The sequence below is a fragment of the Lathyrus oleraceus genome, chromosome 5, assembly GCF_024323335.1.
Source record: "Lathyrus oleraceus cultivar Zhongwan6 chromosome 5, CAAS_Psat_ZW6_1.0, whole genome shotgun sequence".
In the NCBI taxonomy this organism is placed as follows: Eukaryota; Viridiplantae; Streptophyta; class Magnoliopsida; order Fabales; family Fabaceae; genus Lathyrus; species Lathyrus oleraceus.
In genome coordinates, this window is record NC_066583.1 from 547,574,721 (window position 1) to 547,591,778 (window position 17,058).

General features: G+C 37.2%; 1 non-coding gene across 1 annotated transcript; it reads left to right on the plus strand.

Moving 5' to 3' along the window:
- The first annotated feature begins 14,019 nt into the window (after positions 1-14,019).
- On the plus strand, positions 14,020-14,126 carry LOC127088444 (small nucleolar RNA R71). The gene has a single exon (XR_007790279.1). It is a non-coding gene; the product is annotated as a small nucleolar RNA R71 (small nucleolar RNA).
- Positions 14,127-17,058: the final 2,932 nt, after the last annotated feature.

Consider the following 17,058-nt stretch of genomic DNA (forward strand, 5'->3'; position numbering starts at 1 on the left):
AATGGATGAACTTTGACTTTTTGGAAAGTTTAGATCAAGAGGAACAACTTTCTTGTTCAACACTTTTCCATTTGGAGCTTGTATCATGATGCATTTTGAGGTGGAAGTTTGGAAATTTCAACATGTTGAAACTTTTTCTAAGTGTCAAGCCATATATCTCAATATTCCACATTGCTTAACTTTTTACATGAGCTTCAAATGAGAAAAGTGTATTCATCAAAGTTGTATATATTTAAAATACATTCAAAATGGTCACCAATTTCATGTCATTTGGATTTGAAATGATAGATTTATTCATTTTTGAAGTTTGGAAAAATCACTTGTTCAATGGTATAGGTCAAAAGTGACCTATAATGTAACCTCATATCACATGCTCATAAAAGTTGAATTAGCTATAACTCCAAACATAAAAGTTGAATTAAACATCTTGAATTTGATTTTTCAACTTGGAAATATTTCATCTCATAAAATTTGAGCAAGTTATGGCCTTGGGAAGTTGACTTTCAAATTAGGGTTTAGACAAAATGACCTATGATGTTTCAACATAGAAAATGATTTTCAAGCAAAACTAGCTCTAGGTCTCAACATGAGAGTTGTTTGTAATGTAATTTATAGTAACGTTTCTCTTGGAATAATTTTCATATGGTCAAAATTGTAGGAGATAGGGTCTAGGGAGACCCAGTTTTGATCAGATGAATTCATCTGGCCAACCACCATCAACCAACTTGCCAATCTTCAATTATATTGACTTTCTAGGCTCATGGTAGATCTTATATGCATAAGATGATCAAATCTTAAGTGTCCCTTTAGAAATTTGACCAATTGGTGAGATAGCTTGTTGGAGAAGTTACTCAAGATACCTAGTCAAACTAGGGTTTCCAAGGCAAATCACCCTCAAACTCTTGAAGAAAACTTGACCAATATAACATGTAGGAATCAATGGAACTCATATATGATGCCCATAACCATTCTTGTATCAATTCAATGGTTGTGCTCTTTGTCATGAGGATCTCAAACCCTAGATGTGAACTTGATAGATGAATGGGGATCATGCCCTACCTACAAAAGAGTTAGGCAAATGCAAAGACATATTTTTGGTATTTTGGTTAGTAAAATGATAAAATACAAGTATGATACAATCACAAAGTGCTTGGTGATCTCTCCCAAAACAAACCCAATAAAAGAGGGGTAAGGAGGATGCCAAGGTATGATCCCAATGCTAATGCTTATGATGAAATTGCATGAGGGATCTTACGGTCAAAATTGGGGTCTTACAATATCTCATATCATACAACTATTTTTAAAATATCTCGATGATTTGCCGAAATATATGTTGTTCATTGGTTGACAATGAAAAATTATTTTACATTGTCAGTGAATTGTGCATTTTCTCTTATGAAAATGTATAATGGACATGCATTGACAATTTAAAATAGTTTTACACTCCAATCCAATAGAAAACTATCATTATGTCATATCATATAATCATTTTAAAAGTATCTCTATGATTTGGTGGAATATATGTTGCTCATTGGTTGACCGTGTAAAATTACTTTACATTTTCGATGGAATGTCCATCTACTCTTACGTAAAAGTATAATAGACATGCATTGACCGTGTATAATAGTTCTAAGAAAACTATCAGTACATCATGTCATACAATCATCTTTAAAATAGGCTTAATTGCAATTTTGATCCCTCTATTTTGTTATTTTCTGAATTTTGATCTCCCATTATAAAAACTGTTGGTGTAAGCCCTAGAGGCCAATACTTTTGGTACTTGTATCGAAATATTTATTAATAATAAAAGGTTTTTTCTTTATTATGTTTGTTTAATAAAGTCCCTAGAATAGCTAGTCCATTTAATGTATCAAGTGTGACTTAATCATGAGATCCCATTAAACATAAGGATACTATTCTTAAAGTATCCGTAGTCGAGCTTTGTTGTAAAGTGGGATAACATTAAAGCATGAAGACTATTATGTATATAAACTGATGATCACACCTCATGGATCATGGATATGGAGTTATCAAGTCTTAAACATAAGTATGAATATTAAGAGGAATATTTATACTGGATTGACCCGCTATGAGAATACTATATAGAATGTTATGCAAAGTGTCATAAGTTATTCTCACAGTGACAGTGGTGTATACCACCCTTCGACCTGAAACCATTATGAACCCTACATGTAGAGTCGAGTGCCTTATTGTTGATCAAACATTGTCCGTAACTTGATGACCATAAAGGCAATTGATTGGTACTCCACGAAGCATGTTGAGGGAGATGAGTGACCTAGATGGAATTTTCCCATACTGCGTAACAGGGTAAATGTATAAGGGTCCAATATTGAACTGGACAAGGATGACATGGTCTATGCCTTGTATTCAATATAGACATAGGGGCAGAATGGTAATTGTACACATAAGTATTATCATAAAAGGATTTTTCAGATCACATGACATTTTTGTGTCTTGGATAGCTGTGATGTGTTGCTAGATACCGCTCACTGTTTATTATGTTAAATATGTGATTTAATATAATTGCCAATGCCGCAAAAACCTACAGGGTCACACACAAAAGGACGGATCGACGAGATATAAAGTAAATAAGGAACACCGTAAGGTATGATGCACTTAAGTGAATTGTAGGACATCATAAGGTACAATGCACTTAAGTAGAATACGAAATATGGTAAGGTACCGCACGCTTAAGTGATTTTGGTATATCATAAGATATGGGCCACATACACTTAAGTGGGTTTTTTAGCTTACTGATCGTGACTTTATGAGTCGATTGGGGTACTAACTGCAAGTGCACAGTTCTATCGCTTAGTTTTAAAAGATATCGATCCCACAAGGACTTATGAATCGATATACCGTTTTCTAAGGTTACTTCGTAAAGCTAAGGCGGATGATACTTTGATTGTTAGGGGGAAAAGTTAAAGCTAAAATAAGATCTAGGTTAAATATCAATTAAGCGGATATCGGTATGTAGTTCGTCGTAATTAGGGAATCAAGTCTTCGTTGGTTTCTTGGTTTTAAAATAAATCTTTTCAGTGGACACCATTGATTAAAAGTCTTCTCTCAAACTCTCGCTCTGTTGAATAGACCATGACTTTAAATTAACGTAGCTGTCACTTATTAGTTAAGTCCAAAATCACTTTTTGAAAATAATAGAATCTATAGAAACTCTTTTTAAGAAAATACTAATCGTTTAAACACCCTCGTCTCAAACTCTCGCTCTGTTGACTTAGATTATATAATTAAATTCAAATGCTTAACTCTCGTCCTCACATTTAACTTTTAAAAATACTTTTTGGAAAAGATTAGAATTTGATTAACTCTAAAAATTGCTTTCGCCCTGATCTAGAATTAATGTCCAATTTACACTGTCCAGTTAAAAACTCAAACTTTCGTTCTATTGATTTTAACTTCTTTAGTCTTTTACTCTCGTACAAAAACCTTGGTATTAAACCTGTAAATTGAGACCATAAAAAGAGTGATTTTATTTTTAAACGTAATTAAACCAACTTAGTTTTGATTCCTTCATTCCGCTTACTTTACATACCGATACCTAAATAAATTAGCCGGACATGCTAAACAGATCTAAACAATCATCATGATTAAATAAATCCATCTCAGGCAAACAATATAAATAAACAATAATGCAGGGCATATATAAATTCAAACAATAATTAAAGAACCTGAATAGTTAATGACAAATCTTGAACACTCCACCACAGACCGGTTGGATTTGCTCTTGAATTCTTCAATCGAACAAGAAAATAAAAGGTGAAGGAATAAAAATCTAGGATCTAACGTAAGGTTAGATCCAGCAAAAGATACACAATAGTTTTCGGTGTAGAAGCTATTGTGTGAAAAATTAATTAAGTGCTGAAAGATTTACTGGAAAAGAAAATAAAAATTGCAAATGAAGGTAGAATGCTGAAAAAAATAGAAAGTAATAAAAATAAAGCTATGCCAAAAACTGGGAAAAATTCTGAACTTTTTAGGGTTCCGTAATTGGTCCTATTTATACTAATCCACTTGTTTAACCGTTTCCAAAAGTGCCTTGCGTAATTGGTCTTCACGTTTTCGGAGTCAAGCGGAAGAATAGGCATCAACGTGCCTCTGTTGCGTTTTTGAAGCCAAAAATATAGGAGAATGGTGTGACGTCCGTCACACCATGTGTTACGCTCGTAACACAAGGCAGTAGGGCGTGACGCTCGTCACACCATGTGTGGCGCTCGTCACAGGCGCAACGCTCCTGGCTTTTGATTGTGGGCTGGGCTTTTGTGGATTTTGCTTCTCTTCATTCCTTTATGCACCTCCTTTTCTTCCTTTTTCACTTATGCTTCAAATAAATTACCTGAGACAAATAAAAGGAAAAATACCAAGTAATATCGAATAAAATGAAATAAATCGAAACAAATAATAATATAATTCAATTAAATCGAGTCCAGAAATGTGATATTATTTCATGTTATCAAACTCCCCCATACTTAGACCTTTGCTTGTCCTCAAACATGATAAAGTATAGAAATCGTTTAAAAATCTAGCCAGATGAAATTTCAAAACACACATCAATTCGTACTAGGTTGCAAGTAAATCTTGTTTAGAAATAACTTGAGTTTAATCTTGACATCAAGAACTACCGTTACAGCATCCGGTAACCTTACCTCATGCAAACCAGTTCGAGTTATGCTATTATAACTATCCTAGTTCCTTTACTCTTATTTCACCAGTTTTCATTCTAGCGAAATCACATTAAGCCCTTTATCGTTTCGCGCACATAGTGGAGTGACCGATTAGTGATTCTGATCCTCTTTTTAGCTTGAAGCTCTGGTACATTAGTCGGATAACTTCGTTTCTCGGTCCATTGCAAATTGCGGGGGATCGAACCGTAGTCCGCCCTACCAAGTTCAGCACCAGATACCTGCTGAACCAACTCATAATGGATCTTTCGTATTATGTTTTTGTATGATCTGCAACCTTTAGATTAAATGATCTGGTAAGGATCACCTAACTTAGTTAGTGCATTTCCTGATATATATATATATATATATATATATATATATATATATATATATATATATATATATATATATATATATATATATATATATATATATATATATATATATATATATATATATATATATATATATATATATTTATTTTGGGAATCATTCACTTATATTCATCGGTCCTCCGCGTAGTTTGCTATTAAGATGGTGCTGACTTCTTGTATAAACTACTCGGGGTTACTATAAAGTTAAAAGTCCAGGGACTTGTATAACAGGTACCTTTCTGATCTAACATGTTGAGGTTTGTTTAGAGCGTTGGTATGGTAATAATTTTGTCTTGATTTCACTCAAGTTTAATAAAATAAGCAACCTTTATATTTATTGATTGTGTTAAATTTTTGTTATGGCTCAAGAAAATTGAGGGGAATAGATAATGGAAATTTTTCACACTAGGGACTTAACTTAAAATAATATATATTATAATACTATATATATATATATATATATATATATATATATATATATATATATATATATATATATATATATATATATATATATATATATATATATATATATATTTTATATAATAAGGAAAGGAAAAAACAATGAAAGGGAAAATAACATACTTGAAAAGGGAAGATTTAAAGAACAAGGTTTTTCCCCCCCACACTTAAATGAAACATTGTCCCCAATGTTTCAAAGAAAACAAAAGAAAAAAAAGAAAAGGAAACTAAAATCAATGCTGCCTGCCGCCACTAGTTCTTGGACCTGGTCATCGTTGACGTACTTCTAAGTCGTCAAACCTGCTGAGCAACTCAGCGAACCGCTGATCGGTTATTGCATTCCTCGCTTCCTGTTGTTGTTGCATCTGGCGCATCATCTGCATCACTTCGAGATTCTGCGCTTGCATACCATCGATAGCATCCATGATGTCGTCGTTGGTTGCTGGCCTTCTTCGTCGACGACGTCGTGAGGATGGACCAGCTGCATTATCGGAAGGGTTGAGCGGGACTGATTGTTGGGCAGGAACCTGATCACCTTGCTCCATTTCTGCAAACTCGTCTGAAGGCGGGTTTGCTTGTGTAGGTTCGGTAGCTTCGGGAGCATTCAGATCATAGATGTGGCGGTTGGGATTGGTGATATCTGTTAGGGCAATGTTGGGTAAAACAACACTTGGGACTTCCTGGTTGTTCACCATAAGGTAATACCCTCCGCCTACCCTGTTTTTGATTAGGCGGCTGGACCGACAGTAGCTTATATCCATCAATAGGGGTGGGAGAGATTGTAAATTCTGAAGTCGATCCCCAAGATTTAAGCCAAGTGCTATGGTGGTGATTATTCCACCAATTACAAAAGGTTGACGGCCTCTAGCACATAGGGTGCGAATATGATGAAATAGGAAGGAGGCAGCGTTTACCTGTGTATCTGCTGCAAAGACGCAGTGGAGGAAAAATAATTCCTTGGCGTTGACTTTGCTGTTGTTCGGTCGACCAAAAATAGTGTTTTGCAGGATGCGGATGAAGTACCGGATGGTTGGGTTATGTATATGCGAAGCAAGTAATACATCCCAGTTGTTGGTTTCCACACCGGAAATTTTTCTAAAGAGGTCGAAGGCGTTTATATGCCACTGGGAGTTCGGAGGTATCCTAGGGTGGACTTGACCGTCTACAGGGAATTGTAGCATGGTGCTCAATTGGTTTTGGGATAGGGAGTACTCGGTGTTGAACATGCAGAAGGTTGCGGTACCGGTTAAGTACTCGTCTTCACCGGTAGGAGTGTTGTACGAATAAGAACTTAAAAATTCTAAGGTGAGAGCGGGGTAGGTAGGTTGATTATGAGTGCAAAGAAAGGTTAAATCAGCAAGGCGGAGCATCCATTCTATACCTTGAAGTAATCCTAATTCTTGTAAACAATGTAAATCAGGATACCTGGTGGATTGGACGCCTTGCTGTTGGAAACGCTCAAACTGCTCCCTTTGATAATTTTCATCTTCGGATCGGAAGATGATATTTCCGAAATCTTGGTTTCCCGCCATACCGATAAGTGGTTTGAAAGAGGTAATAAGGAGAGAAGGGAAATGAAATTGATTTTATAGAATGGTCTGTGGTGTATGAAGAAAGGTATGGTGGGTATTTATAGGAAAAAAATTTGGAAGTTGGAAAGGGAGTGGTTGAAAAGTAAATAAATGTGAATAAATGGGGAAGGTAAAAAAAAATGGGTGGTGTAACGGTCGTCTCTCCAACGGTTAGTAACGTTCACATAGCCTGTAGGTGTCACGCTCGTGACAGGGGTGTTACGGGCGTCACAGGCACTTGGTGTGACGACCGTAATGGATTGTGTGACGCTCGTCACACAATCATTTTTGCCACGTACCTTGTTTTTATCATTATACTTTATTGTTGTTATTTTGTTATGCATATGTTTATTTTATTTTGCTATTGTGATACTTTTAAATTTCCTTGCATGCTATTCTACTTTCATAACATATATATATCTTTAATAAGTCATGTAGGTAGCAACAGTAGAGAGCATTATTGATAGATATTTGCATAAGTTATAATAAAGTAAAATAAATCAATAGCTTCATAAAATAATCATAATGTAACATTGGAAGACAAAAGCAAACATGCGAAAGAAAAACGAATACTAAAATAATTTGAAACAAAATTAATGAATAACCTAAACTAAAACTAAGTAACTAAGAAAAACAACTTCTATCCATCTGCATGATCTCTGGCCGGAGGAGCAAAAGAGTTAACACGGTTTAGCAACTCGTGGAACTGATTTGTCATACTGTTCATGTATCCCAGAAATTCTTGTCCCATGTTAGCTAACTCTTCTCTCAGGGCGTCCTGTTCTGACATCAAAGCCTGAATGGTGGTGTTATAATTAGCTCCGGGCATACGATGTCTAAGATCGGGTATTGCCGATTCTTCGGTCGGGACAGGTTGAGGAGGAGGATCAATATCATAATAACCAGATGGTGTCTGAGGGTCAGATTCAGCATAAGGGATCTGGTTGTCACAAATCTCATAGTCCTGGATGGATTCAGTAGATCTAGCAGGAGAGGGTATTCCGTTCAGGTTGTAGAGCCAGTTATTGCGGTTATGAACACTAGTCCTCGGACTAGGCAAGGTGAATAGGCAAAGAACTTGGTTGTTGATTATAAGCTCAAACTCTTCAGACCCTAGGTTTGCTATAAACATAGTGTTGAAGAGGAAGGGTATACGCATAGTCGCAATGCCACAGAAAGGGCTTAAGTCAAGCATAGGTTGACGTAATCCGATAGCATTACCAGTCATGGTTATCAAGCCGCCTATTTGAATTGGTGCTCGTTCATCTTGGATAAGGCGGTCAAAATTTGCCAACATAAAAGTGGCACCGTTTACTGGACGGTTCTGGGAAGCACAAAATATGATGAAGAGTTCATCACGTGAAACTGAGGTACTGTTTGACTTCTTCCCAAATAAGGTGTGGGCCAGGATCTTATGGAAATAACGAAAGGCCGGGTTATGTATGTTTCCAGAAAGAAACTCATGTTCCTCGGGATCGTCATTTCCAGTCAAGCTTCCCCAAAAGTGTTCAAGTTCTCTGTATTCAAAAAGTTCTTCTTGGCTCACTGTGAATGTATCAAAAGAGGTAGGGAAACCTAAAAGGTTGGTAAAGTCTTGGATGTTAAATTGATACTCCATGTTGAACATTCTGAACTGGATGAAACCTCTGCTTATTCCTTTTCCATGGCTGGGTAGATAGATCAGAGAACTAAGGAATTCTAGAGTCAGTCTCCGGTAAGTGACGAATTGTCTACGGATAGGAGTGGTTTCCCACCCTATTTGACTCAGCAAATACATGACACTCTCTCTTAGTCCAAGGGCAGTCATTGCCCAATCATCAGCATACAAACTAGGTAGCATCTCTCTCTCTGCTAGTTCCTCAAACTTTTATTTCTGAGCTTTCCCTCTGAATTTGATACCCATACGATCAATTTGTCCCATCAGGTTAGTGTTAGCTAGAGAAAAGAAAAACAAGAGTTTTAGTCAGGATTTGGCCAAATGCCGAAAGAAGAAAAGAATAAAAATTTTATGAGTTAAAATAAATTAAGAATGAATACTAAATAAAACTTAGAAGAATAATTAAAGAAGAAATAAAAATAAAGATAAAGAAAATTTGTGGGTTGTCTCCCACTAAGCGCTTTCTTTAATGTCGCAAGCTCGACATAAACACTATCAAATATCAATCTATAAAATTTTGGGGCACTGCGTCTAAGTGAAGGACTTGTGAATCTTCAAGGTTCTCTGTATGATGATAATGTTTTAGACGCTGCCCGTTTACGATAAACGGTTCAATGGATTTTCCTTTAATTTCCACCGCTCCACTGGGAAAAACATTGGTGACTTGGAAAAGACCTGACCATCTAGATCGTAGTTTTCCCGGGAATAACTTTAGCCTAGAGTTGAATAACAGGACTATATCGCCTTGTTTGAAGATTTTCCTTGATATGCGCTTGTCATGCCATTGTTTTGTTCTTTCTTTGTAGATTCTGGCATTTTCGTAAGCGTCTCGTCTGAGTTCCTCTAATTCGTTTATATCAAGGATTCGCTTTTCACCGGCGGCCTTATAGTTTAAATTTAGATTTTTAATAGCCTAGTAGGCCTTATGTTCTAATTCTACCGGGAGGTGGCAGGATTTTCCATAAATGAGCTTAAATGGGGTTGTCCCTATGGGAGTTTTGTAAGCGGTTCGATACGCCCATAAAGCTTCTGGTAGTTTCAATGACCAGTCTTTCCTTGAGGTGGCGACTGTTTTTTCTAATATTCGTTTGATTTCTCTGTTAGACACTTCCACTTGCCCACTGGTTTGAGGGTGGTAAGGTGTTGCTACTCTATGCCTTACGCCATACTTAAACAGTAGTTTTTCGAGTACCTTGGATATGAAATGCGATCCACCATCACTAACTACTATTCATGGGACACCAAATCTTGGAAATATTATATTCTTAAAGAGTCTAGTTACTACTCGTGTGTCGTTTGTTGGAGAAGCTATAGCTTCAATCCATTTTGATACGTAGTCAACCGCTACGAGTATGTACTTGTTACCGAAAGAAGGTGGAAAAGGTCCCATGAAATCTATCCCCCACACGTCGAAAATTTCTACTTCCAAAATGCCCTTTTGTGGCATCTCGTCACGTCTAGATATGTTTCCTGTGCGTTGACATCTATCATATTTCTTGATAGCCGCATGCACATCCTTCCATATGTTTGGCCAATAAAGACCGGCTTGTAGGATTTTGGAGCAGGTCTTGGATGTACTTGCTTGTCCACCATAAGGAGCGGAGTGACAGTGTTGGATTATATTTTCTACATCTTCTTCAGGTATACACCGACGGAAAATACCGTCCGGGCCTCTTTTGAAAAGTAAAGGGTCATCCCAGTAATAGTGTTTTATGTCATAGAAGAATCGTTTCTTTTGCTGGTAGGATAAAGTAGGTGGAACTATTCCGGCAGCTAAATAATTGACGAGATCAGCGTACCATGGTGTAGCACATATAGCTAAGGTGGTTTCTACCTGTTTATCAGCTTTATTTTCTTCCAAAGTAGCTATAAGTTTATCGTACGAGAAATCATCGTTGATCGATGTTGTTTTCGGTTCCAGGTTTTCAAGTCTAGAGAGGTGATCTGCTACTACGTTTTCAGTTCCTTTTTTATCTTTGATTTCCAGATCGAACTCTTGTAGCAACAGGATCCACCTTAGGAGTCTAGGTTTAGCATCCTTTTTTGTTAAGAGGTACTTGATAGCAGCGTGGTCGGTGTAAACGATTATTTTAGCTCCGACCAAGTAAGAACGAAACTTATCTAGTGCAAACACCACTGCTAAGAGTTCTTTCTCGGTTGTGGCGTAATTCATTTGTGCTTCATCTAGAGTTCTACTTGCGTAATATATGACGTGAAGCTTTTTATCCTTTCGTTGTCCTAAAACAGCGCCCACGGTGTAATCACTGGCATCACACATTATTTCGAATGGTTGGTTCCAATCTGGTGTCTGCATTATGGGTGCGGAGATCAATGCTTGTTTAAGCGTTTGGAATGCTTCTAAACATTTATTGTCGAAGATGAATTCAGCATCCTTCATCAATAGTCCGGTCAAAGGTTTAGTTATTTTAGAGAAGTCTTTAATGAATCGTCGGTAAAAACCGGCATGTCCTAAGAAGCTTCGTACTTCTCTCACAGTTTTCGGAGGTTGAAGATTTTCGATTACCTCTATTTTGGCTTTGTCTACTTCAATTCCTCTATTTGAGATAATGTGTCCTAAAACAATTCCTTCTTGTACCATAAAATGACATTTTCCCCAATTAAGTACTAGGTTTACTTTTACACATCGTTCTAGAACTCTTTCTAGGTTTTCAAGACATTCTTCAAAGCTTTGTCCGCATACGGAAAAGTCATCCATAAATACTTCCATGATATTTTCGAGAAAATCGGCGAATATTGCCATCATGCACCTTTGGAAGGTTGCAGGAGCATTGCACAAGCCAAACGACATTCGTCTATAAGCGGAAGTGCCAAAAGGACACGTGAATGTTGTCTTTTCTTGGTCATCAGGATGAATTGGTGTTTGAAAGAAGCCTGAGTAACCGTCTAGATAGCAGAAATGAGAATGTTTTGCTAATCGTTCTAACATCTGGTCAATGAATGGTAAAGGGAAATAATCTTTTCGGGTTGCTTTGTTTAATTTCCTATAGTCAATGCACATTCTCCATCCCGATTCGATTCGTTTGGTTATAGTTTCTCCTTTTTCATTTTCGATAACTGTTATACCTCATTTCTTTGGTACTACGTGTACAGGACTAACCCATTTGCTATCAGATATAGGATATATGATACCTGCCTCTAATAACTTGGTTACTTCCTTCTTCACTACCTCACTCAGGATCGGGTTTAGTCTCCTCTGATGTTCCCTGGAAGTTTTACAGTCTTCTTCTAGCATGATGCGGTGCATACAAATAGAAGGACTTATTCCTTTAAGATCGGTGATGTTGTACCCTAGTGCGGTTGGATATTTTCTTAAGATATGTAGGAGTTTTTCGGTTTCGAGCTTTCCTAGGTCTGCATTAACTATCACTGGTCGTTCAAGTTCTAAGTCTAGGAATTCATATCTCAGATTTTTGGGAAGTGTTTTCAGGTCTAGGGTTGGTTTCTTAAGGCATTGCGTAGGATCCGGTGTTATTGCTAAACATTGGTTGAGTTTGTCTTCTACAAGATAGTCAGACAATTTGTCATTTTCTAACTCTGTTTCTTTTATGCATTCATCGATGATATCCATGAAGTAACATGTATCTTCTATTGCAGGTGCTTTCAAAAATTGGGAAAGAATGAACTCAATTTTCTCTTCTCCTACTTCGAAAGTGAGTCGTCCTCGTTTTACGTCTATGATCGCACCGGCAGTTGCTAAGAATGGTCTTCCCAATATAATGGGTGTAACTTCATCTTCTCTAATGTCCATAATTATAAAATCGGTTGGGATGTAGAATTGACCTATGCGCACGGGAACGTTTTCAAGAATTCCTACAGGATATCTAACAGAACGATCTGCTAGTTGCACATACATTTTAGTTGGTCTTAATTCTCCCATTTCAAGTTTCTTGCATATGGATAAAGGCATAACACTAATACCGGCTCCTAAATCGCATAAGGCTTTATCTATGACAAATTTTCCTATGTGACAGGGTATAGAGAAACTACCTGGATCTTTAAGTTTAGGAGGCATATTCTGGATTATAGCGCTACATTCAGCAGTGAGTGTAACAGTTTCGCTATCTTCAAGTTTCCTTTTATTAGAAAGAATTTCTTTTAAGAACTTAGCATATGAGGGCATCTGCGTAATAGCTTTTGTAAACGGAATTGTGACGTTTAATTGTTTCAGTAGGTCAACAAATTTTTTAAATTGGCCCGCATCTTTGGTTTTAATAAGCCTTTGAGAGTAAGGGATAGGTGGTTTATAAGGTGGTGAAGGTACATAAGGTTCTTTCTTTTCTACGGTTTCCTTATTACTCTCTTCCTTTTCCTTGGGTGTACTTTCTTCCTCAGTTGACTTTTTAGAGTTTTGGTTTTCAGTTCTTGGATCTATTGGTCCTTCCACTTCCGTTCCACTTCTTAGTATGATTGCATGAGCGTGGCTTTTCGGGTTAGGTTGGGGCTGTCCAGGAAATGTACCAGTTGGGGCAGCAGTAGGCGCTTGTTGTTGAGCTACTTGTGATATTTGTGTTTCCAGCATTTTGTTATGGGTAGCCAAGGCATCTACTTTACTTGCTAGTTGTTTGATTTGTTCGCTAGTGTGTATATTCTGGTTTAAGAAATCTTTATTGGTTTGCTGTTGAGAAGCTATGAAGTTCTCCATCATTATTTCCAAGTTGGATTTCCTAGGAACATTATTGTTAGGTGTAGATGGGGTCGGCTTTTGATATCCAGGAGGTATAGCTGGGGCTTGATTTGGAGCTTGTCCTGGTGCGTATAAAGCATTATTACTCTTATATGAAAAATTAGGATGATTCTTCCAGTTTGAGTTATAGGTGTGCGAGTAGGGATTTCCTTGAGCATAATTCACTTGTTCTGCTTGGATTCCTGTTAGGAGTTGACAATCTGCAGGAGTGTGACCTTGGATTCCACAGACTTCGCAATTCTGAGTTACGGCAACCACGGTGGTTGGAGGTGATACATTCAAACTTTCAATTTTCTGGGCAAGGGCTTCCACTTTTGCATTAACATGATCAAGGCTACTTATCTCGTACATGCCACTTTTCGTTTGAGGTTTCTCTACCATTGCTCGGTCGCTCCCCCACTGATAATGGTTTTGGGCCATGCTTTCGATAAGTTGATAAGCATCGGCATAAGGTTTATCCATAAGTGCACCACCTGCTGCGGCGTCTATTGTTAACCTTGTGTTGTACAAGAGACCATTATAGAAGGTATGAATCACTAACCAGTCCTCTAAACCATGGTGTGGACAAAGTCTCATCATGTCTTTGTATCTTTCCCATGCTTCGAAAAGAGACTCGTTATCTTTCTGTTTAAATCCATTTATCTGGGCTCTCAACATAGATGTTTTGCTCGGAGGAAAGTATCGGGCAAGGAAGACTTTCTTCAACTCATTCCATGTTGTGACTGAGTTGGAAGGAAGAGACTGAAGCCATCTTCTAGCTTTATCTCTTAACGAGAAAGGAAAAAGACGAAGTCGAATTGCCTTTGAAGTGACACCATTAGCTTTAACAGTATCAGCGTATTGGACAAATACGGATAAATGAAGGTTTGGATCCTCGGTGGGATTTCCAGAGAATTGATTCTGTTGCACTGCCTGTAGCAGCGAAGGCTTAAGTTCGAAGTTGTTTGCTTCGATTGCGGGTGGAGCAATACTCGAATGCGGCTCATCTTGCGATGGAGTGGCGTAATCTCGAAGCGCACGAGCTGGTTCTGCCATCTCGGGTATCGGTGAAGGAAAAAGATTTTTGAGATCAGGAATTTCGATAGGAGGGAGATTGTTTGCAGCACGATATTCCCGAATTCGTCGTAAGACTCGGAGATATAGTTCGATGTCGTTGATTCGTAAGTAAAACGGCTCGCCTTGTGAGCGAGTGTGTGGCATACAAATCAACGAAAGAAAGAAGAAATAAAAATTGCCTTAGTCTCTACAGCGTAACAAAAGAGTTACGATATCGACTAAATAAAAGTCCCCGGCAACGGCGCCAAAAACTTGATCGCGACTTTATGAGTCGATTGGGGTACTAACTGCAAGTGCACAGTTCTATCGCGTAGTTTTAAAAGATATCGATCCCACAGGGACTTATGAATCGATATACCGTTTTCTAAGGTTACTTCGTAAAGCTAAGGCGGATGATACTTTGATTGTTTGGGGGAAAAGTTAAAGCTAAAATAAGATCTAGGTTAAATATCAATTAAGCGGATATCAGTATGTAGTTCGTCGTAATTAGGGAATCAAGTCTTCGTTGGTTTCTTGGTTTTAAAATAAATCTTTTCAGTGGACACCATTGATTAAAAATCTTCTCTCAAACTCTCGCTCTGTTGAATAGACCATGACTTTAAATTAACGTAGCTGTCACTTATTAGTTAAGTCCAAAATCATTTTTTGAAAACAATAGAATCTATAGAAACTCTTTTTAAGAAAATACTAATCGTTTAAACACCCTCGTCTCAAACTCTCGCTCTGTTGACTTAGATTATATAATTAAATTCAAATGCTTAACTCTCGTCCTCACATTTAACTTTTAAAAATACTTTTTGGAAAAAATTAGAATTTGATTAACTCTAAAAATTGCTTTCGCCCTGATCTAGAATTAATGTCCAATTTACACTGTCCAATTAAAAACTCAAACTTTCGTTCTATTGATTTTAACTTCTTTAGTCTTTTACTCTCGTACAAAAACCTTGGTATTAAACCTGTAAATTGAGACCATAAAAAGAGTGATTTTATTTTTAAACGTAATTAAACCAACTTAGTTTTGATTCCTTCATTCCGCTTACTTTACATACCGATACCTAAATAAATTAGCCGGACATGCTAAACAGATCTAAACAATCATCATGATTAAATAAATCCATCTCAGGCAAACAATATAAATAAACAATAATGCAGGGCATATATAAATTCAAACAATAATTAAAGAACCTGAATAGTTAATGACAAATCTTGAACACTCCACCACAGACCGATTGGATTTGCTCTTGAATTCTTCAATCGGACAAGAAAATAAAAGGTGAAGGAATAAAAATCTAGGATCTAACGTAAGGTTAGATCCAGCAAAAGATACACAATAGTTTCCGGTGTAGAAGCTATTGTGTGAAAAATTAATTAAGTGTTGAAAGATTTACTGGAAAAGAAAATAAAAATTGCAAATGAAGGTAGAATGCTGAAAAAAATAGAAAGTAATAAAAATAAAGCTATGCCAAAAACTGGGAAAAATTCTGAACTTTTTAGGGTTCCATAATTGGTCCTATTTATACTAATCCACTTGTTTAACCGTTTCCAAAAGTGCCTTGCGTAATTGGTCTTCACGTTTCCGGAGTCAAGCGGAAGAATAGGCATCAACGTGCCTCTGTTGCGTTTCTGAAGCCAAAAATATAGGAGAATGGTGTGACGTCCGTCACACCATGTGTTACGCTCGTAACACAAGGCAGTAGGGCGTGACGCTCGTCACACCATGTGTGGCGCTCGTCACAGGCGCAACGCTCCTGGCTTTTGATTGTGGGCTGGGCTTTTGTGGATTTTGCTTCTCTTCATTCCTTTCTGCACCTCCTTTTCTTCCTTTTTCACTTATGCTTCAAATAAATTACCTGAGACAAATAAAATGAAAAATACCAAGTAATATCGAATAAAATGAAATAAATCGAAACAAATAATAATATAATTCAATTAAATCGAGTCCAGAAATGTGATATTATTTCATGTTATCACTTACAGCCCACACAAGTGGTTCTATAAATAGAACCCTTGTGCAGAAGCATTTGTGCATTTGTAATTTCGTTTCTCTCTCTCTCTCTCTCTCTCTCTCTCTCTCTCTCTCTCTCTCACTCACTCGAGGACTTCATTCGTAGCAGCTAGCACTGAGATTGAAGGAATCCATTCGTGTGAAGTGAGTAGAGGCGTTGCCACCATTCAACGTTCGTGATCGCTCCGTAGATCTGCATCAAAGGTTTCAATCACCACAAGAGGTAACAATTCTATCACTGACCATGCTCATTCGTAAGGATCACTAAAGGAGAAATTTTTTAATTTACGCTGCGTTTTGGATCGTTATTCTCCTTCAGTGGTATCAGAGCCACTTACAAAACCATGCATGTGATAGCTGTTTATTTTTTGTATTTTTTGTATTAATACAATTAAAAGACAGAATGAATCAAAGAATAAACGAGTAATTAAATTTAACATCATGTGTGTATGATTTGGATGATTGATGTTGACTATGCTTTAGAATCTGACGTTAGTATGGTGAAGCAGCGATACATCGATCGTCCAT